General features: G+C 40.6%; 1 pseudogene; it reads right to left on the bottom strand.

Moving 5' to 3' along the window:
* Nucleotides 1-1419: 1419 nt before the first annotated feature.
* LOC141164540 (cytoskeleton-associated protein 4-like) lies at nucleotides 1420-21747 on the bottom strand (annotated as a pseudogene).
* Between the last annotated feature and the right edge of the window lie 2199 nt (nucleotides 21748-23946).

The raw sequence follows: 23946 nt of genomic DNA, 5'->3' as shown, positions 1-23946 counted from the left end.
CATTCCCTTTATTACCTTAGTCGTCCTCATGCAAAACAATTGAAGCAGAAACCATCCAAAACCTGACAAATTCAATGGACGAGAGAGTTCAGAAGCTCCTTTCGAACAAGGGGTCCTATGTGCAAATGTAACATCACCTAGAATAAAGTTTTGAGTTGAAAACTGTTTGATTTCAGTTTGTAATAACCTGCTAATGCTTATAATTTCAAAAATGACCATTTTTTTGTTCTTTATTAAAATGAAAATGTTGAAAACTCTGCTGTGCATAATAATTTGGAACATGCATTTTGAGTGCAGTTTGAGTGTTTTATTTTTTTTTAAAATATACTGTTATCATAGGCAGTTTGTACAAAAACCTTTCAATTGTACTCTAATAGTTATTTGACTGGAAAATTACAATGACTGCAATTCATATAGGTAATTTGGGAAAATCCGAGAAAATATTATTTGCATAATAATTTGGAACACAGTGTAGATGGCTCACTAGTGAATCAGCTAGAAAGGAGTTGCTCAAATGAGGACCTCAAAAAATCCACTCCGATCTAGACAGCTCACTAGTGAATCAGCTAGAATGGAGTTGCTCAAATGAGGTCCTCAAAAAATCCACTCCAATACAATGTTGTAAATTATGAGGACTCTGTTGCTGCGCTCTGTTATGTTTCTCCCTGCAAAGCTCCTCTCACTCTTTGAAAAACTCGATTCCAGTCACCTCAGCACCAAACAGTACAGTTTGGAGGCTACAGGGAGATCCTCAAAATACCCACTCAGATCTAGACGGCTCACTAGTGAATCAGCTAGAATGGAGTTGCTCAAATGAGGTCCTCAAAAAATCCACTCCAATACAATGTTGTAAATTATGAGGACTGAGTTGCTGCGCTCTATTACGTTACTCCCCGCGAGGCTCTGCTCACTCTTTGAAAAAAATCGATTCCAGTCACCTCACCAGTGAACCGTCTAGAGTGGCGTTGCTAAAATGAGGTCCTCAAAAACATGTGACTACAGTGAGGCCTCAAAAATTCAACTCCGATCTAGTCACCTCACCAGTGAACCGTCTAGAGTGGAGATGCTGGAATGAGGACCATAAAATATCCACTCCGATCCAGTCACTTCAGTAGTGAGCCGCCTAGTGTGGAGCTGATAAAATGAGGCCTCAAAAAATCACCTCCAAACTAGACAGCTCAATGGTGAATCAGCTAGAATGGAGTTGATTGTTTGAGGACCACAAATAATCAACTCCAAACTAGATGCAACCATGGGAAGAGATTAAGTGTGCACCCGAAAAAATCTTCCCACCACTGCAGGCGGCTGTCAACGAAAGTTCCGCCACTACAGTCACGGCCCATCCCCCTCAGAGGTTACCTGGCGGCCATCTTTGTTAAGGGCAAGATTCATAAAGGACACATTGAATGAAATCATAGCTATAAAAAAACATAGACACCATCTGTATTATCGGGAGAACATAGGAATTAAGTATTAAACAGTGAGGTCGTGTGTTATACCGGTCCGCCAGCCATACTAATGGCTGTATAACATTGTACGCCTGTTAATCACGATGTTGACTTCACCCTTTGTTGCATATTTTGTCGAGAGACGTGAATTGCGTTATGAGGAAAGTGAAAAATGTTATGAAAATTAATATGTAACAATATAGACATCTAATATGAGCTGCAAACGCGAAGAAAGAAAGTTTGGTCCAAATCTTCCCCCGTCCCCACAGCCTCCAGCTGCTGCTCTGTGGATTGTGTCTGGCTGCCACATAGACAGGGAGGGATTGTCTGCAGCAGAGGCTGGGAGGGGGGGTTAATAACCACAGCTGCCATTTTCTGTATCATAGCAACACAGTTTTCTCATTTTTTTTCCAAGTTACACTCGCTTTGTAAACTTTCGAAACTTTTTCAAAACTTCTTTTTTTTAGGATCCCTGTTATCCGGCTGTGATGATGTTGCAGCCGGATGGTCATTCCTATAGGGACAAGATATTTGTATAGATTTACTTATTGCTAAAGAAAATCCCATAATGACGAGTGAAGTGAAGCAAAGGAAGAAAGGAGCTTCTCCGTGCACCAAGGACGCAGCGGGATCGGGGCAGCGGTCTGCGGATGAGAAGGCGAAGAAGGTCGGGGATCACTTTCCAGTTCCGGGCAGCAGATCCTCATATCTTGATTTCCGGACGGCGCTGTGCTCCTTGTGTCTGGCAGTGTGCGTCGCACTAACGTGGTGAGTGTGACGTATACCATGATCCTGCCATAGTCTATCTATAATAATGAGAGGGAGAATGTTTTAAGGCCTTTTTAACTGAGGAACTTAAATTATCAATACCGGGTGCCGCCTCTGGAGACCCCAAATTACTCTCCTGTTGCTCATATTCGGTTTCCAGCCCATCAATCTGCTGTTTGTGTCCTTCTAAGGCGCTTTTCAAATCTGCTTGTAATTTTTCAAAATCAGAAGCCACGCTCGGGAGGACTGCAATGGAAGATTTTAGCTTATCTACATCTTGGAATAACGCTTGTTGAGTTTTTTTCAGTGTCAATAGGGTTTCGGATCCTTCAGGGCTTCCTTGTTCATCAGACGAAGAAAGGGGCTTCAACCCAGTGATACCTTCTTCTACGGCATTCAATCTTCTGTTGAGTTCTTCGAAATTGGGCTGTAAAGTTCCTAGAGAAAACGATTGACTATTCAGCTCCTTCACTGAACCTTCCAGAGGTTTTAATCTCAGCTCAATGCCATCTCTGTTCGTCTTAATTTCTTTAAGTAAATCATTGTTAGCTGAGATGTAGTTACCCTCCATCTCTTTGACGGAAGATGAAATTTGCTCAAATTCATTGAGGACTTTGGCAAGTTCTTCTTTCAGGCTCGAATCTTCATTGCTCATAGTCTTCTCCATCATGTTCTTTACCACCACCATTTGTTCCTCCACATTTCTCTTTAAGTTCTCCTGTTCGTTCTTGAGAATCTGAATTTCATTACTGTTTGCGGTAACAGAGTTTACATTTAAGGCATTTTTCATTAACCAATCGACTCTTTAGATTTAAATGAGGATTTTAATTGAGAGACGAGATCCTTCAAGGCCTTCACATCTTCGTTAATTGCATTTAAGTCTCCTAAAGAAGCTATTTTGGCCTTCACATTGTTAATTTCCTCCTGGCTTGACTTCTGTACCTCGGTAAGATCAGATTGATCATCGTTTATTGAGTGGTTTCATTCTGTAAATTTTTCCTGCAAGGTTTTGTCAAAGAGGTCAAGATCCCGTTCTCCTTGGTCTTTTACATCTTGGATGACATTCGACAGATCTTTCTGCAGCTTCTTAAGGACGACACCAACAACATCCAGTTCCTTTTCGCAATTCTTGATAGAAGTGTCGTGTCTTTGCTGCTTTTCTTGAATATCTTTTGAGATAAATTCAACTCTTCCAACAGTTTTTTCAAGTAAATCGACCTGAAATGAAAAATTTGAGACTGTAAATTTCCTACAACTTGGGCAAAGATTTAATCTGCCCTAGCCCTGTATCTTAACACACTGATCCAGCCTTCCGCTGGTCACCAATACATATACTCTACCGGCCCCAGTTACCTGTGCCTAGGACTATTTTATTTACTTTTTTACTTCTTTTTTTTTTACTATGGGCCTAAAAACTCATAGGCAAATAGTTGCCAACTACCTGCCTGTTCTACCCGGCGTTGGCTCAGAGCGGTCACCAACTGCTCCTGCCAATGATTCAGCTGCTAAATGTCAACAGAATAGCTCTTCCAGTTTGCTCTGTTTACGGGGCATGACTGCCTACCTCATGCTGATTGACAGCCGACGCTCCGCAGTTAGGCAGTGGGGAGCTGGCTGTCAATCATCATGATGTCGGTAGTCACACCCCATAAACAGAGCAGAGTAGAAGAGAAGCCGCTGCTCTGTTGAAATTACGTCTGTGGACAGGTTTGTGACCGCTCTGTGCCGACAGAGATTGGAACCAAACAGATAGATAGCAACTACTGGCCTGTTAGTTCTTAACCCCAAAGTAAAAAAAAAATTAACCAGTCCCAGATAACCTCTTTAAATATTAGATAACAGAGCACAAGAAATGTTTCCACTTTTTTTTTTATTGCAGAAGCAAAATACTAAATTTAGAGTACTTAGCACAAGTTTTTTTTAAGCAACTCCCTAGGGCCTAGGCTCTCCTTTATCGAGGCTAATGTAATATAGTACACTTCTTACCTCTGGCAATGGTTAAAAGAATTAGAAAAATGGTTGCAGGGTTAGGAGATGGACAATAAGTGAATTAGTTTTTTTTTTTTTAATATTCATAGTTTTATACTGAACTGGATTGTCTCATCATGGAATATTGTGTCCCGTTCTGAACACCCCATTTTTAAAAAAAGACATTGAAAAACTGGAGCAAGTTCAGAGAAGAGCTACCAGGATGGTGAGCGGACTGCAAACTATGTCCTACGAGGAACGGGTAAAGGATCTGGGAATATATAGCTTGCAAAAGAGAGGAGACTTAATAAGCTGTCTACAAATTTCTGTATAGACAGTATAGAGGGATCATCCTTCTTCTCATTTGCACACAGACACGAGAAGCAATGGAATGAAACTGAAAGCAAGAAGATACAGATTAGATATTAGAGAAAAAACTTTTTGACAGTGAGGGTGATCAATGAGTGGAACAGGCGGCCACGAAAGGTGGTGAGTTCTCCTTCAATGGAAGTCTTCAAACAGAGGCTGGACAGACATCTGTCTGAGATGGTTTAGTGAATCCTGCATTGAGCAGGGGGTTGGACACGATGACCCTGGAGGTCCCTTCCAACTCTAACATTCTATGTTAAATTGGTAAAATTGGTAAAATTATAAAGGGCTTGTAATAACAAGTAACTATACAATTTATCTGTTATTAAGAATCTTCTCCATTCTCAAGAACAGAGGGATTTTTTCAAATCCTACAGTTTACTACACATTGTTTACTTATGTTTTCGGCCACCTCTGCTGTTATAAGTGTCCGGTCTCTTAGTCAAGGACAGTAGCGCTTGCAAGATCTATGCTTTAGAGGTTGCCCTCAAGCTGACCGGATCAGTCATCTAATTCTGCATGGGCAAAACTGCTACTGTTTGAAGTGTCAGAGACCACAGGGTTCTGGCCAGCAGCTCAGTCAACTGTTAATTATCAGGAGTCCAATGACCCACGGCAAACGGGAAACCAGGAGGCAGGAGAGAGGTGCGATTCTGAAGATGGATAGTGAGGAACATGCTACATTGTAAGAGGTGAAATCCACAGTGCAAGTGTGAAAATCGGCAGCAATGTTGTCTTGTATGGACCATAGCCCCTCACCTACCACCACTGGCAGTCACGAACAGTAGAGGACCCCTGTGCAAGAACAGTATATGAGCTCTTTTGCATTCCAATAGATCAACACAATGCACAATTCCACCTGCTTTGGAGGTGGAAATAGCCCACCTTACTTCTTGGGTCCCCGTGAGACAGCACCAATGATATGTCCGCCCCCCCAGGTCCTTCATACCCATTAGATAACTTGTTTGGCTGGCTAATAGCAGCCATCTTACAATAAACAAATGTTCGGCAGAGCGCTCCCATATTCCCTATGAGAGCGGCGCAACTAGGCTCATCGGCAGCGGCATACCCCCGCGCAGGGCCGTATTTGCCCTTAGGCACTTGTAGGCACGTGCCTAGGGCGCCGGAATTTTTTTTGTGTGTGTGTTTGTTTTTTTTGGTTTGTGCCCCGAGCCGGCCGGGTGGTTCCGCTCCCCCCCGGTCATCGCGCCCATAGGCGGATTATAATGAGGGCAATCCGGGGTGTCTATGGCCGGATTGCCCTCATTATATGTGCGGCGCTGCGACACATACTGGCAGACAGTGGCGGGGGGGCCCCCGGACCGCTCCCCCAGTAGCGGCGCACGGCCGCTGCTTCTTCTTCGGCCGGGCCAGCACTGCAGCAGTTAACTTCCCTGTGTGCTGGCCCGGTCGCGTCACAGCTAGGAGACACGGCCCTGTGCGCGGCCGTGTCTCCTAGCTGTGACGTCACGCAGTGCGCGCCCGGCCTGCAGTGCTGCACCGGAAAGGACTGGAGCCGGGGATGGTGAGTCTGTGTGTGTCTGTGTGTGTGTGAGAGTGTGTGTGTGTATGAGAGAGTGTGTGTGTGAGAGAGTGTGTGTGTGTGAGAGTGAGTGTGTGTATGTGTGATTGAGTGTGTGTGTGTGTGTGCAGGCAGATATCATTGGGTGATGTCTGTTTATATGTATTTTTGTGCTTCAAATGTGTTTATGCGTGTATGTAGATATCTGCATATCTTTGTGTGTGCGTGACTGCGTGCGGCCTCCCGCTGTCTCTGGGGGGGTGCCGTGCGGCCTCCCGCTGTGTATAGATGGCGCTGTGCGGCCTCCTGCTGTGTATAGATGGCGCTGTGCGGCCTCCTGATGTGTATAGATGGCACTGTGCGGCCTCCTGCTGTGTATAGATGGCTACGTGCGGCCTCCCGCTGTGTATAGATGGCTATGTGCGGCCTCCTGCTGTGTATAGATGGCTACGTGCGGCCTCCTGCTGTGTATAGATGGCTACATGTGGCCTCCTGATGTGTGTAGATGGCGCCGTGCGGCCTCCCGCTGTGTATAGATGGCGCCGTGCAGCCTCCTGCCGTGTATAGATGGCGCCGTGCGGCCTCCCGTCGTGTATAGATGGCTACGTGTGCTCAATATTGAGTCATACAATTAATGTAAGGTTATGTGCCCACGATGCAGAAATGCTTTGGATTTTTTTTTAGCGTTTCTGCATCTCCCTGGCAGGAAAAAACGCATGCGGATTGTGCATGCGAATTGAACATGCGGATTTTACATGCGGTTTTCTTGCCAGGGACATGCGGATGTGAAGCGTTCTTCACTTGCAATTCCGCATGTGGGTTGACAAGCGATTTTAGCATCACTTGGAAAGTGCTTGACAACTTGGTCACACTATATAAATCCATGCAGCCGGCATGGATTTATATAGTGTGACCGTAAAAGAATGGTAAAAAATAAAAAATAAATATATAATTACCTTCTGATGGCCTGCCAACGTCAGCGGTCGCGTGACCCGTCACATCACATGGTGTTAGGGAAGTGCCTTACTATGCTGAGCAGCGCAGAGCGGTGACCGGAAGCAGGAAGCAGCGGGACCGGAAGTCGGACCGCGCGGGGAGTGTGCACGTGGGCTGTGGTGAGCGGTGTGCGGCGTGGTCTGACTATGCTCGCGGCCCTCCGGCGAGGGAGCCAGGCGGAGGTGACCGAGTGGACCGGAGGCGACCGGAGGGACGAGCGCTAGAGAGCGCTGTGACAGCGTGCAGCGCCGGCCGGCGGAGGGCGCCAAGTGGTGGTGACCAGGAGGACCGGTAAGAGGCGACCGGAGGGACGAGCGCGCTGTGATAGCGTGCAGCGTCCCTAGAGGAGGTGAGTGAGGGGCAGGAGGCCCTACTGAACCCAGTGTGTGCTGTACTGTATTATATTTGTATCTGTATTGTAATTGTATTGTATTCCCCAGTCCATATTTAATTGATCACCCCCGTCCATATTTAAATTGTTCCCCCTGATCACCCCCCATCCATATTTAACTGATCCCCCTGACCACATTTAAATTGACCCCCCGTCCTCATTTAATTGATCCCCGACCACCCCCCGTCCATATTAAAGTGATCCCCCTGACCACATTTAACTGATTGACCCCCCCAGTCCATAATCGATTGATCCCCCTTGTCCTATTTAATAGATTCCCCTTGTCCACTTTTACTGATCCCCAGTCCCTATCTATTTGCCTTATCCCCGCCATATTTAATTAACCCCTGTCCATAATTAATTGATTGATTTCCCAGTCCACAATTAATTATTTCCCCAGTCCATATTTATTGATATTATTGATACTTAGTGATCCCCAGTCCTTAGTTAATTAACCCACCGTCCATACCTATTTATTTGCTTTACCCCTTATCCTATTTAATTAACCCCCAGACCATAATTAATTGATTGATTCCCTAGTCCACAATTAATTATTTCCCCTGTCCATACTTATTGATCCCCAGTCCATAGTTAATTGACACACCGTCCATACTTAATTAATCCACCTGACCCACTCAGCTGATTTCCCCGTCCATACTTAATTGATACTTAATTGATCCCCCGTCCATACTTAACTGATCCCGCGCCGATATCTAATCAATACACTTGAACATCCCTAATTGATCCCCGTCCATACACCTATATAAAAATAATTGTGTTTTGTACTTGTACATATATAATGACTGTATCCCCATATTTAGAATGACGTCCATGTTGGCCGGAGCCGTGCAGTGTACATCTTGCGCAATGTATGCATTCCCTGAGCTACCGCTCAGGGATCCATACCGCTGCGAGAGATGTGAGCATATCGTGCACTTGGAAGCCCAAATCCTGGATCTAAGTGCTCAGATAGCGGTACTGAGGAGCATCGACAACATGGAACGGACTTTGCTGCTCACCGAGCAGACACTCAATGGGTCAACACTGGGGGTGGAGCATAGTGGGGAAGTGCAGGCTGAACAGGCAGGGAGCTGGGTAACAGTTAGAAGGGATAGAGGGAAGAAGTATAGGAAGGCTGGTTCAGAACCGGCATTATTGGAGCACGACAGATCCTCTGACCGCCGGGGGAGTGTATGCTCCAGTAATGAGGGGGAGGGGGGAAGTGTAGGGCAGGCTAGACAGGTCCTGGTAGTGGGTGACTCTATTATTAGGGTGACAGCCAGGGCAATCTGTCACAAAGACCGGGATTGCCGAACGGTGTGCTGCCTCCCTGGCGCTCGAGTCCGGCACATCGCGGATCGGGTTGACAGGTTACTGGGAGGGGCTGGCGAAGACCCAGCGGTCATGGTCCACATTGGCACCAATGACAAAGTGAGTGGTAGATGGAGGGTCCTTAAAAATGATTTCAGGGATCTAGGTAGGAAGCTTAGGGCAAGGACCTCCAAGGTAGTTTTCTCAGAAATACTACCAATCCCGTGAGCCACACAGGAGCGCCAACGGGAGGTGAGGGAGGTGAATAAGTGGCTAAAGAGTTGGTGTAAGGCAGAAGGGATTGGGTTCATGGATAACTGGGCCGACTTCGCGGTCGGCTACAGGCTCTACCGTAGGGACGGGCTGCACCTCAATGGGGAGGGTGCAGCCGTGCTGGGGAAGAAGATGGCTATTTGGTTGGAGGGGTATTTAAACTAGAGACGGGGGGGGGAAACCAAGGAAATAGGTGGGATGTGAGGCAAGCAAGGGGGAAGGGGATAAGTGAATATAATGAGGGTGGAGAGGGGGGTGGGGATAGCACAGTTAGAACATTAGAGAAGAGTAGGATGCTAAATAACCCCAAAATTTTATCTTGCATGCTGACCAACGCAAGAAGCCTGACCAATAAGGCGGATGAGCTACGGGCGCTTATATCGGAGGAGAGGTATGACATCGTAGGTATAACAGAGACTTGGCTAGACGATAGCTACGACTTGGCGGTAAATTTATTAGATTATAGTTTATTTAGAAGGGACCGGAAACAGGGGAAAGGCGGAGGAGTCTGCTTATATGTAAAGTCATATCTAAAGCCCAGACTAAGGGAAGATATAGGAGAGGGAGAAGAGGGGGTCGAGTCCATGTGGGTAGAGATAGAGGGAACTAAAAATGATAATAAAATATTACTGGGGGTCTGCTATAAGCCACCCAATATAACAGAGGAGAATGAGAAACTGCTATTAGGACAAATAGACAAAGTAGCAAAAAATAATGAAGTGATTGTAATGGGGGATTTCAACTACCCGGATATTGACTGGGAAACAGAAACCTGTAGATCTCAGAAAGGAAAAAGGTTCTTGACAAATATTAAGGATAATTATCTCTCCCAACTAGTGCAGGAACCAACGAGAGGGAAGGCCGTGTTGGACTTAATATTGACTAATAGGCCTGATAGAATAACTGAGGTACAGATAGGGGGGCACCTAGGTAATAGCGACCATAATATTATCAATTTCAAAATACCCTTCAGTAGGATGATCAATAAGGGAACAACTAAAACATTAAACTTTAGGAGGGCGAAGTTTGATCAGCTGATAGAAAACCTTCAACTTATTGACTGGGACAAAGTTCTTAATCAATGGAATACGAATAGTAAATGGGAAACCTTCAAAAGAATTCTGAATACTCAGAGCGAGAGATATATACCGTATGGAAATAAAAGGGCCAGAAATAAGAGGAAACCAATATGGTTGAACAAGAACGTAAAAGGGGCGTTAAATAGCAAAAAAGAGGCATTCAAGAGATTAAAACAGGAAAACAGTAAGGAGGCACTAATGTGTTACAAGGAAAAAACGAGAACCTGTAAAAAACAAATAAAAATAGCGAAGGAGGAAACAGAGAGACGTATTGCTAGGGAAAGTAGATCAAATCCCAAACTGTTCTTTACGTATATAAATAGTAAAAGGATTAAATCGGATAATATTGGACCGATAAAAAGTGATGAAGGCAAAATCATAGAGAAAGATGAGGATAAAGCTAATCTATTAAATAAATTTTTTTTGTCAACTTTCACAAAGGAAAAAGAACTAACAGGCGAAATGAGAAGGGACAAGCTTAATCCTCCACTAAGTATGACAAATCTAACCCAAGCTGGGGTACAGAAACGCCTCAGTAACATTAAAATAAACAAATCACCAGGACCTGATGGCATACACCCACGGGTACTAAGGGAACTAAGTAATGTGATAGACAGACCGTTATATCTTATATTTAAGGACTCTGTTGAGACTGGGTCTGTGCCACTTGATTGGCGACAGGCGAATGTAGTGCCAATATTCAAAAAGGGAGCAAAAAAGTGACGCCGGAAACTATCGGCCGGTGAGTCTGACGTCCGTTGTGGGCAAAATTTTTGAAGGCTTTATTAATGAGGAAATTATGGAGCATCTTGATGCTAATAATCTATTAACCCTGAACCAACATGGATTCATGAGGAATCGCTCCTGCCAAACAAACCTGATTGACTTCTACGAGGAGGTTAGCTCTCGAGTAGATCAGGGGGAACCAGTGGATGTCGTGTATCTCGACTTCTCAAAAGCGTTCGATAGCGTGCCACATAATAGGTTGGTATACAAAATGAGAATGATGGGGCTGGGGGAAAATGTCTGCAAGTGGGTAGCTAACTGGCTAAAGGATAGAAGGCAGAGGGTGGTTATAAATGGAATATACTCAGATTGGGTAAGCGTCACTAGTGGGGTACCACAGGGGTCTGTACTAGGCCCAATGTTATTTAATATCTTTATTAACGACATAGTCAACGGGATAAATAGTAAAATATCAATATTTGCAGATGACACAAAGTTATGTAAAACAATTAATACAAAAGAGGACAGTGCAGACCTACAGAGGGATTTGGATAAACTGGGTAGGTGGAGCATTAAATGGCAAATGAGGTTTAACGAGGAGAAATGGAAGGAAAAATGGAAGTCACCAGTACTCACTGAATGGGAAATCATTGGGGAATTCAGAGATGGAGAAGGACTTGGGCATCTTGATTGATAGCAAACTAAATTGGAGTGCCCAAAGTCAGGCCGCTGCTGTAAGGGCAAACAGGGTAATGGGATGTATCAGAAGAGGTATAGCTGCAAAGGATGAGAACATTGTTCTTCCACTGTACAAAGCACTGGTCAGACCACACTTGGAATACTGTGCTCAGTTATGGGCCCCAATATATAGAAAGGATATAAATGAGCTTGAAAAGGTACAAAGGAGGACAACAAAATTAATAAAGGGAACGGAGGGACTGCAATACCCAGAGAGGTTGGCAAAACTAGGACTATTCAGCCTGGAAAAGAGAAGGTTGAGGGGGACATAATAAATGTGTACAAATATGTTAGGGGACAGTATAGAGACCTTGCCCGGGATTTGTTCAAAAGGAGGGATATTACGGTAACAAGAGGGCATTCACTAAGACTGGAAGAGAAAAGGTTTCAGCACCAGCATAGGAAGGGGTTCTTTACGGTAAGAGCAGTGAGAATATGGAATTCACTGAGTGAGGAGACGGTAATGTCGGATTCACTAAACCAGTTCAAGCGGGGACTGGATGCATTTCTAGATACCAGGCAGATTTCAGCATATACTTAAAAATAGAATAAAATAGTAAGTTGATACAGGGATTTATTCTGACTGCTGGTTTCAGAGTCGGGAGGGAATTTTTCCTCAGGTGAAGATTGGCCAAAGGATCAGGCATGTTAAAATCCAACATGTCTGATAATTTATTTATCTAAGATCTGCTGTTAAAAAAAGAGCAGTTGAGAACCCCCCCAAAATTTATGAAAATTAGAGATTTTTGACTATGTACACCCGTGTCAACATCTTACTTTCTAGTTACTCCTCTCTACTTAGAAGGTGTAATTATCACTCTTAGTCTTCTATCTCCCATTTAGTGTGATTTACCGGCTGTAATGCTTAAGGTTTTCCATATTTTCTATATTTCTGTGCGGACAACCAGAAAATATTCCCAAGCCAAACAGTAACCAATAAAAGTCCAAGTTCCGATAACAAATGGGACTACTTAAGGGCCATAGGAAAAATATTGAGGATGTAGTCCTAGTTGCCCCATGAGCACACTCTCGTTATGGGACTATACAGGAAGAGTTGTCCACAGTGGCAGCTTTTAACCAGGCAAGTTCTCTCTCCTTTTGCACAGCTTCGATCCTCAAGGGAGTTCTGTTAGGTCACAGGCTGTTTACGTGCCTTATACTAGTCCAGCTGCTCTCAGAACAATCAGCAGGTTTCCCTGTCCAGCCATGTGGCCACTGCCGCTCACTGCTTTAGTGTGCTCCTTTTTCTTAAATATTCTCCTCTTCCAGCACCACAGCACCCATCGAACACTATGAAGCTCAACACAGCATCAGTGTCAGGCCCATGCTAGCAACTGGCACCTCCTCCATCCACTCTGGAGCTTGGAATTTCAGTTTTCGGGAACTACCGGGCAAGCAAAAGGGAGAGAGAACAGGCTGACAAACACCATGGACATAAAGAACAGGAAAAGGGGTACACAAAGAACATTTCCCTGGCAACAAAGACACGGCTCGTACATAGTTTGGTCTCTTCTGTGATGCAAAACTTGGACGATAAAAAAGCAAGACAACAGAATCGACGCCTTCGAAATGTGGTGCTGGAGAAGGATGTTATCAGCACCATGGATGGTGAGAAGAACAAACAAATCAATATTGGACCAAATCAAGTCAGACATGTCACTCAAAGCAAGGATCACCAAGCTACGACTTGCCTACTTTGGACACATCATAAGAGAGCAATCACTGGAGAAGGACATTATGGTCGGAAGAAGGAACAAGGTGGAGAGGAAGACCAGCAACCCGATGACTTGATACTATCAAGATAACGGCGGCGAAGACCCTGGTGGACCAATCTAGGCTTGCACCAGATCACTCTTCCTACCCAGCGTTCATCCATCGAGTCGCCATGGCTCGAGTTCAAGCCGAAGGCCATTAATAAAGAAAAATGACCGATGACATTCATCACCGGGCTCTTGCTCCTCTATCACAAGCCAACATCTCTCCTTCCTGCCCTTTCCAAGTTATATTTTTTAAAAATGGACAACTATGATACAAGGTTCAAGCAACAAGAAGTATGAAACAGATGCAAAAAAATACTGTAGCTGAAGACGCAAAATAAGAGTTTACTAAGAGGAAGACTGAGGGTAAGATCTAAGTTGTCTCGAAAGCCTTCATCTGTAATCTACACATCTCGCCAATTAAAAACATATCATACAACTGTACCTACTATTTCTAGAGGAAAACTTGCAAATGACATTGGGATTTCTCACTCTGGAGGACCCAGATCCACGCACAATTACTGTCTATTTTAATAAGACTTGTGTAACATTTAATTTCTCCTATGGTGGAGCTGCAGGGGAATTGAACACTTGCTGCCAAGTTTACTGACTTATTAATGCTGATTGATGGCGGTCTCAATTACTGGACACCCAGTAAATATTTTTTTCATAATGGAATGGTCTAAATTTCTAGGGTCATCTACAGAAGAAGCAAGAGCTCTCAAGTCTCTGGAAAGGGTATAGGGCTAGAAAAATGTCCATGACTGCCGAAGTAGCAAGCATAGCCCTTACAAGATATCTTAATAGCCTCCATACCGTACATGTTGATATCCACGGATCCGGTCGACAGTCTAATGCATATGGAGGCTTCCCAACTCTCCCTTGACAGGTGATGCATGAGAAGATAAGGATCCAACATACTCGATTTTGGACTGCCAATCCTTTTGTTCTTTGCAAGATAATCCACTGCCAGAGGAGCCGCTCTCATAGAGGACACAAGAGCGCGCACTCTGGAAAAGTCGAAAGAGATAGCTGAATAATTGCCCGAGCCATCGTTCAGCCGGCTGCCATCTATTATGTGTGGGGTCCCTAAAGATGACTCAGAGTTGACACTGGCCTTGCCATTTCTTAAACCCTAAGATCGTATCTTTAGTGTACGCCATAACTTCATGATTGTCGGGGTCTGGCTTCGGGCACTGACGGCAGTCCCAAGAAGGAAGTAACTGAGGACCCCTTGGTTCTCTGCCCAGTGGGGCTCCCATCCACCAGCTGCAACACAGCCCCATTCAAGTGAATAGACAAGGTGCCAGAGGCTGCTATGCCCCCTTCAGTCTAAGTATTGGTCTAGACCCCATTCATAGTTTCATAGTTATAAGGTCTAAGGTAGACTTAAGTCCATCGAGGTTAACCTATAACCTAACATATTGATCCAGACGAAGGCGAAAGATACATGGGGCAGACAGGAGGTGATCATATGCTATAGTGCTTAGCATAGTGCTTTATGATCTGAATGTAAGAAAGGGGCAAATTAAAAAAGCCATTTATTTTTTCAAAAACATCATATTGCCCATGCCGAGAGTTTGGAAGGTATATTGCCGACATTAGACCAGCTATGATAGAATTTATCTTCACGGCTAGTGGACTATATGGAAATCGTTGAAGTTTCATTTAGTTTGCTACAACCAGAACTTTATAACGATTCACAATCATTTAATTATTATTACCAACTATATCAAATGTAAAAAAGGAAAAACATTTTGCTCTCCTTTTAGTGATCATAATAGGAAAAGATGTAGATGACAGAGGACATCCCGTTGGCCTATGGTCTTTAAACTACTGGAAGGGGGAACTATTTTTTAAACAATGTTTGAGAACAGAAAAATGGTTTGACGTCTAAACTTCTGTGTGTCATGTCAAATCATAAACTGAGATTTTAGGGTTTTTTAACGCTTTGGGGGTGACACATATGTGATAACGTATTTATGAGCTGCCGAGCTAACACTATAAAACCTATAAAATCTGAAATAACCGAATTGATTAGATTTTAGGTTCAGAGAACTTGTGGTGCCAGTTTGATTTTGTTTAATAACCGGACAATAAAAACTTCTGTACAAAAGCAAATTACCTAATGACCAAGGCTGATGGGGTACGTAGCTCACAGGAGAACTATTTAGGTGTATGCGGAAGGAAAAATGACGACGAGAAACTGAGTTTAGTTCTTTGCCGTCTGTGAGCTACAATCAAATTACTAACGGAGGGATTTCTTATTTATAAAATATATCCTAGACAGATAGATAGATGATAGATAGATAGATGATAGATAGATAGATGAAAGATAGATGATAGATAATAGATAGATGATAGATAGATGATAGATAGATAATAGATAGATAGATAGATATATAGATAGATGATAGATAGATAGATAGATGATAGATAGATAGATAGATGATAGATAGATAGATAGATAGATAATAGATAGATAGATATATAGATAGATGATAGATAGATAATAGATAGATAGATAGATGATAGATAGATAGATGATAGATAGATAGATGATAGATAGATGATAGATAGATGATAGATAGATAGATAGATAGATGATAGATAGATAGATGATAGATAATAGATAGATAATAGATGATAGATAGATAGATGATAGATAGATAGATGATAGATAGATGATAGATAGATAATAGATAGATAGATAATAGATAGATGATAGATAGATAATAGATAGATGATAGATAGATAGATATATGATAGATGATAGATAGATATATGATAGATAGATGATAGATAGATAATAGATAGATAGATAATTGATAGATGATAGATGATAGATAGATGATAGATAGATGATAGATAGATAATAGATGATAGATAGATAGATGATAGATAATAGATAGATAATAGATAGATAGATAGATAATAGATAGATAGATAGATAATAGATGATAGATAGATAATAGATAGATGATAGATAAATAATAGATAGATAATAGATAGATGATAGATAGATATATGATAGATAGATAATAGATAGATAGATAATTGATAGATGATAGATGATAGATAGATGAAAGATAGATAATAGATAGATAATAGATAGATGATAGATAATAGATAGAAAGATAATAGATAGATGATAGATAGATAGATAGATAATAGATAGATAGATAGATAATAGATAGATAGATAATAGATGATAGATAGATAATAGATAGATAGATGATAGATAGATGATAGATAGATGATAGATAGATAATAGATAGATAGATAATAAATGATAGATAGATAGATGATAGATAGATAATAGATAGATACTAGATAGATAATGGATAGATAATAGATAGATAATAGATAGATAATAGATAGATAGATAGATGATAGATAGATAATAGATAGATAATAGATAGATAGATGATAGATAGATGATAGATAAATGATAGATAGATAGATAATAGATAGATGATAGATAGATGATAGATAATAGATAGATAATAGATGATAGATAGATGATAGATAGATATGAAATACATAGATGGTGGGGGTGAGTGATCCCGGTAGATGGCACAGAGGATTGCTGGGATGGCCGGCGGTGATTTGTGTATTATCAGCCTCTTGCGCTTTCTTTCCGGTCCGCAGGAATCCGGCATTATGTGAGGACACGCATGCTCAGCTGAATCCCTTTTGTTGTTTTTTATTTCTCACAGAACAGCTCGCCTGGTGATCCTCCGCACAGAACTGCTAACTCAGAATATTCTGCTGTCGCGGATCTCTTTCCTCCACAGTGGTGTCCATGACAACAGGCCAAGGGACAATTGCTATAGTAACGGGCCCCGGCAAACTTTACCCACCGCTTCCAAAACTTCTCCGAATTGCCTTCTTACCATCACCCAACATTGTCCGATGATAAATATAAACGCTGCGCTGTGTGACCCTGCCGAGTTTATTTTGACTTATTTTATTATTATTTTTTTTATCTTAATTCCAAAAAATATAATCCACATATTTAAAGTTTGATAAATCAAATTTTTTTAATGAAAAAAAAAATAAGAATTTCATTCTAAGAAAGGATGAACTTGATTGACTTTTGTCTTTTTTTTTCAACCTATAACTATGTGTGTTTTCCATTTTGTTATGGAAATTAAAGTCTTTGGCAGAAAAAAAGAAAAGACAAAAAAAAGGAAAGAAAAAAAGATTAAAAAAGGAAAGAAAACATAAGAAATAGATATAGATAGGTAGAAATGATAAAAAAATGTACAAAAAAATGCATAAAAATGGAATATTTTGGCTTATGAGTAAATTACTTTTTTTTTTAATTACCCACTTTTATCTAAAAAAAGCAAAAACAAAAAAACCCAGATTTTATTTTTTTCAGATTTTATTATTCTTTTCCATAAATGTTCTGAACAGTAAACACATTGGAGGGACGACTTTGTGTGAAACTTTTTGTAAGGAGCGAAGTCACCGACCGCAGCTGTGAAATTACCATTCGGCTGAATAATTATCAGACGGGAAAAGGATGAGCCGTACAATGAAATATAGTGATCTAAAGAAAGTCATTAAACAGATTATACCGATGGCCGCCTACTGTGCCCCGTCACAGGGAGAAGGAGAGCACCAGCACTTGTTGCTTCCATTACTTTATGAGAGCGCCCCAAAAAGGCCTAAAGTGCTCACCCAAAAATGTGAATATACTCAAGATTAGCCTTATTGTGTGTATATATATATATACATATATATGTGTGTGTGTGTATATATGTGTATATATATATGTGTGTATATATGTGTATATATATATGTGCGTGTGTAGATATATATCTACACACACACATGCGAATAGAGCATGTTTATCTGTGAGTAAATATATATAAGTGTGTGTACAAGTCAACTTTTTGAACACCTATCTACAGATTATATATACCATATATATATTCTGTAGATACAGTAGATGTTCAAAAAGTTGACTTTTTGTTTAAATTAGTACTTTACTCCCCCCAAAAAATATATATCGGCTTTTCTTTCAGTCTACAGTCAGGTGTGTATATATATATATATATATATATATATATATATATATATATATATATATATATATATACAGTGCTGGTCAAAAGTATTGGCACCCCTGCAATTCTGTCAGATAATGCTCAGTTTCTTCCTGAAAATGATTGCAATCACAAATTCTTTGGTATTATTATCTTCATTTAATTTGCTTGCAAGGAAAAAACACAAAAGAGAATGAAGCAAAAATCAAATCATTGATCATTTCACACAAAACTCCAAAAATGGGCCAGACAAAAGTATTGGCACCGTCAGCCTAATACTTGGTTGCACAACCTTTAGCCAAAATAACTGCGAACAACCGCTTTCGGTAACCATCAATGAGTTTCTTACAATGCTCTGCTGGAATTGTAGACCATTCTTCTTTGGCAAACTGCTCCAGGTCCCTGATATTGGTAGGGTGCCTTCTCCAAACTGCCATTTTGAGATCTCTCCACAGGTGTTCTATGGGATTTAGGTCTGGACTCATTGCTGGCCACCTTAGAAGTCTCCAGTGCTTTCTCTCAAACCATTTTATAGTGCTTTTGGAAGTGTGTTTTGGGTCATTGTCCTGCTGGAAGACCCATGACCTCTGAGAGAGACCCAGCTTTCTCACACTGGGCCCTACATTATGCTGCAAAATTTGTTGGTAGTCTTCAGACTTCATAATGCCATGCACACGGTCAAGCAGTCCAGTGCCAGAGGCAGCAAAGCAACCCCAAAACATCAGGGAACCTCCACCATGTTTGACTGTAGGGACCATGTTCTTTTCTTTGAATGCCTCTTTTTTTTCCTGTACACTCTATGTTGATGCTTTTTCCCAAAAAGTTCTACTTTTGTCTCATCTGACCAGAGAACATTCTTCCAAAACGTTTTAGGCTTTCTCAGGTAAGTTTTGGCAAACTCCAGCCTGGCTTTTTAATGTCTCAGGGTAAGAAGTGGGGTCTTCCTGGGTATCCTACCATACAGTCCCTTTTCATTCAGACGTCGACAGATAGTACGGGTTGACACTGTTGTACCCTCGGACTGCAGGGCAGCTTGAACTTGTTTGGATGTTAGTCGAGGTTCTTTATCCACCATCTGCACAATCTTGCGTTGAAATCTCTCGTCAATTTTTCTTTTCCATCCACATCTAGGGAGGTTAGCCACAGTGCCATGGGCTTTAAACTTCTTGATGACACTGCACACGGAAGACACAGGAACATTCAGGTCTTTGGAGATGGACTTGTAGCCTTGAGATTGCTCATGCTTCCTCACAATTTGGTTTCTCAAGTCCTCAGACAGTTCTTTGGTCTTCTTTCTTTTCTCCATGCTTAATGTGGTACACACAAGGACACAGGACAGAGGTTGAGTCAACTTTAATCCATGTTAACTGGCTGCAAGTGTGATTTAGTTATTGCCAACACCTGTTAGGTGCTTCAGGTAAGTTACAGGTGCTGTTAATTACACGAATTAGAGACGCATCACATGATTTTTCAAAGGGTGCCAATACTTTTGTCCACCCCCATTTTTAGGTTTGGTGTGGAATTATATCCAATTTGGCTTTAGGACAATTCTTTTTGTGTTTTTTTCATTGAAGACAAATTAAATGAAGATAATAATACCAAAGAATTTGTGATTGCAATCATTTTCAGGAAGTAACTGAGTATTATCTGACAGAATTGCAGGGGTGCCAATACTTTTGGCCAGCACTGTATATATTTTTGTTAGTTTTTAAGTATTCGTAGAAGGAAGAGTAAAAAATGAGTCGTCCATAATTGGGGAAAAAAAACTATCAAAGGCTCAAAACTCTGTATTTAGGTTTGTAGTGCAAGTCTATAGGGTCACTGTGGATGTGGGGTGGTGAATGGCATGAAAGTGTATGGACTTTTCACTGGGTCATTGTAAGTATAGATGGGATTCTTTCTTCAAAAAATTGTAAAATTGGGGGGAAAATATAATATGTCAGCAACGTTAATGTAATACTTTACATATTCTTCTAAGTACACTTGATATAGCTATTAAACTAGTAGCACAGGGATAATAAGAAATATATAACTATTGGGGGGAGGGTAGCTTATCAATATCAGATATTAACCATAACCACTAGTACAAATAAATGATTTAACATTAAATATTAAATGGTAATTTTAGATTCTATACGGTATAAAAATATATCTCTTTTCAATTCCTTTTTTAAATTTACTATATATTTCTATTCCAATTATATCCAACGAAAGAGGATTGATCCCAGGCAACAGGTGGATTAAGATGAAAAAGTTAAAAAAAAGTTACTACTAAACAATAATAATAACTTAAAAAATGGCTTAACTATTTCATTAATATATACAAGGATCTAAAAAAGTTTACAGCCGTTACTGTAAAAAGTAATTCATAGAATACCAACATGTTTCACAAAATTGTCCGCCAGGATCCACAAAAAAGTTTATAGGCATTACTGTAGAAATACATTTTAGAGAAAAGATAAAATAAATAAATAAAAAATATATATATATATAAATATATATATTTTTTTTTTTACATATATATATATTTTTTTTTTACACACACACATTATATATATGTATATTTTTATATCTTTTTTATATCTTTATTTAAATATATAAATATATATATAAAGATAACTATATAAATAAATATATATAAAAAATATACCATTATGTATATATTTTATTATTTTATATATACATATATATTTATTTTGTATTATTCAATTTTATATATATATATTATTTATATACATATCTAATTATTTTATATACAAATATAATTATTTATTTTATTTATACATATAATTTTTTTTATTTAAGAATTGTATGTATATATATATATATATATGTATATATATATATATAAAATATAATATAATATAAAAATAAATTCTAGTATACCCTAGCCACCACGTGCCCCCTGGTAAGCTGGTATTAGTTGGGTTTTATACATGCCTTCAAGTATTTTTTTTTAATAATTCAAAAAACAATATTGAAAAAAAAAAAGTTTCCCAGGAAAAGTGGGTAATGAAAGTAGCCCCGGAGCGCAACTGGTTAACTAAGCCCAAACTTTCACTAACCTGTGGAATCCATGTCTGGTTCCTCCAATAACCCACAATGCATGATCTTCCCATGGGCAGAACAGAAGACCAAAATCCTAGGGGATGTGAGACCCCCTATCTCAAGTGAAGGAAGCAAGGAGTGAGAATGAACACTTGGTAAATCCAGCAGGGCAGAGACAGACCAGTCACAATGTTTGCTGATGTTGCATGAGAAAAAGCATCATTTTATAAGAGCCCTGATGGGAGACATGTCATTGATAGGCCAGGCTGCCTGATGAATGGCTGGTAGTCAGATGGGGATGTGGCAAGGCTCTCTGTGAAGCCCATTGTGGTGCTGTTTTGAATAATAAAGACTTTGCTCTAAAAAGGGGGGCTTAAATCTACGCAATCCCAGCACTTCAACCCCCCTCTTTTTCTATTATAAAACCTCTTTTTTTATTACTTATACTTCCACAGACTCGTCCTTGCCTTCTTTCCATAAAGCCATGTTTGCCCTACACAAATCAACACTAAAAAAAACCCTGTATCACCGGATACTCGCTGCCATTAATAAGACAAAAAAAAAAAGTGCCGAAAATGTAATAATTCACGCCGGGCGCCGAATATCTGCACATTACAAGTATACAGCAAAATGCAACATAAAAAGTACAAAAGTAAAAAGAGTGAAAAGTTCTATTTACAAACTTTGAGAAATGTTTTTGAGATTCCGGGGACTTCTTCTCCCGGGTCTTTGTGGCAGGTGATAATCTCGGTTTGGCACATTTTTGAAGGTAGCAGAGGTTTTTTTTTAAGACTTGGAATTCGATGTTAGAAGTGAAAAGCCAGGGCTTTGGGGCGATGATAAAGTGGCTGTTTTTTTGTTTTTTTTTAGGAAGGAAAATCTGTGATTAGAATATGAATAGAACTCCAACGGGGAAAGAGAAAAGAGATTACAGATGAATTGCTTTCACCGTGTATACTGGCAATGCTCCCTCCTCCGCAAACAGCAAACTATACCAGAGCTACACAGGAAACAAGGCAGCTCTCACTAAATCACTTTCCCTTACTAGAGATTTCGACGTACGATTTACTAGTCACTATTAGTACTATAATAATAATAATATTCATCAGTCCTTGTACCGATTGCAAAACCCTAGTTGGCATTCCTAATTAAACGAAAAAAAAAAGCTTATTTCTCCAATGTATTTTTTTTTTTCAGGTCGGGGCTTCCTCTCCTGTGGAAAATTTCATGCACATGGTATTATTTTGGATGTGGCCGGGTGCCCATACTCCACCTTTTTCTAAAGAGACGCATAGAGAATATTTAATTTCACTTTATTATGAAGTTATTGCCCCATAAATGGATTGGTTGGTCCCATATAGCATTACTGTGTGCATGATTTTTTTTTAACCAAGATACAGATATGTTAATCATACCGACACCTTCGAAATGTGGTGCTGGAGAAGGATATTATGAACACCATGGACGACAAGAAGAAGAAACAAATCAATTTTGGGACAAATTAAGTCAGACATGTCACCCAAGGCAAGGATCACTAAGCTACGACTCGCCTACTTTGGACACGTCATATGAAGAGAGCAATCACTGGAGAAGGACATCATGGTGGGAAGAAGAGAAGGAACAAGGCGAAAAGGAAGAAAAGAAACCCGATGGCTTAATACTTTCAAGATAACGGTGGAGAAGACCCTGGTGGACATATCTAGGCTTGCATAAGATTGAGCTTCTTATAGATCGTTCATCCATCAAGAAGCCATGGCTCGAAATTGAGCCAAAGGCTGTTAAAAAAAAACCATAAAATGATATTGATGGAACTTGGATGTGTTTTGCAACTCTCCCCTCCTTGCAGAGCCATAAACAGGCCAAGACAATATGTAATGGGGCCTCCAACCATAAAGCAATTCACATTTAGTGTCAGCGAATACAGTCATCTCCAGTCACTTATATGGGATTGTCACCGAAATAGTGACCACCATAGACTATGACTAAAGCCACCTATAGACATCAAACCTACCAAAAAAGATAGGGGCCTCCCAAGTGTCCCTGACACTAGATGAGGAGGAAACTGGGATCAGATGGATGGATGCCAACATTTTAGCTAGGACGTTAGCCGTTGTCCAACCAAAGCGTGTGGCAGCGGCTTCGCTACATCTCCCTACTGGAATGCACCCTCGACTAAGCTTAGCATCCATGTTTGGCCGGCTGTTTTATAATGTGAATAGTCAAGTAGTTACAGTTGATGATTTTGGTGATATTTGGAAACTTCTACACTGCTCAAAAAAATGAAGGGAACACTCAAACAACACATCCTAGATCTGAATGAATAAAATATTCTCATTGAATTCTTTGTTGTGTACAAAGTTGAATGTGCTGACAACAAAATCACACAAAAATCATCAATGGAAATCAAATTTATTAATCAATGGAGGCCTGGATTTGGAGTCACCCCTAAAATTAAAGTGGAAAAACACACTACAGACTGATCCAACTTTGATGTA

The sequence above is a fragment of the Phyllobates terribilis genome, unplaced genomic scaffold, assembly GCF_046119375.1.
Source record: "Phyllobates terribilis strain yellow unplaced genomic scaffold, ASM4611937v1 Scaffold_10__3_contigs__length_209671492, whole genome shotgun sequence".
NCBI classification, from domain to species: domain Eukaryota; kingdom Metazoa; phylum Chordata; class Amphibia; order Anura; family Dendrobatidae; genus Phyllobates; species Phyllobates terribilis.
This window is presented reverse-complemented; position numbering and strand designations above follow the sequence as displayed.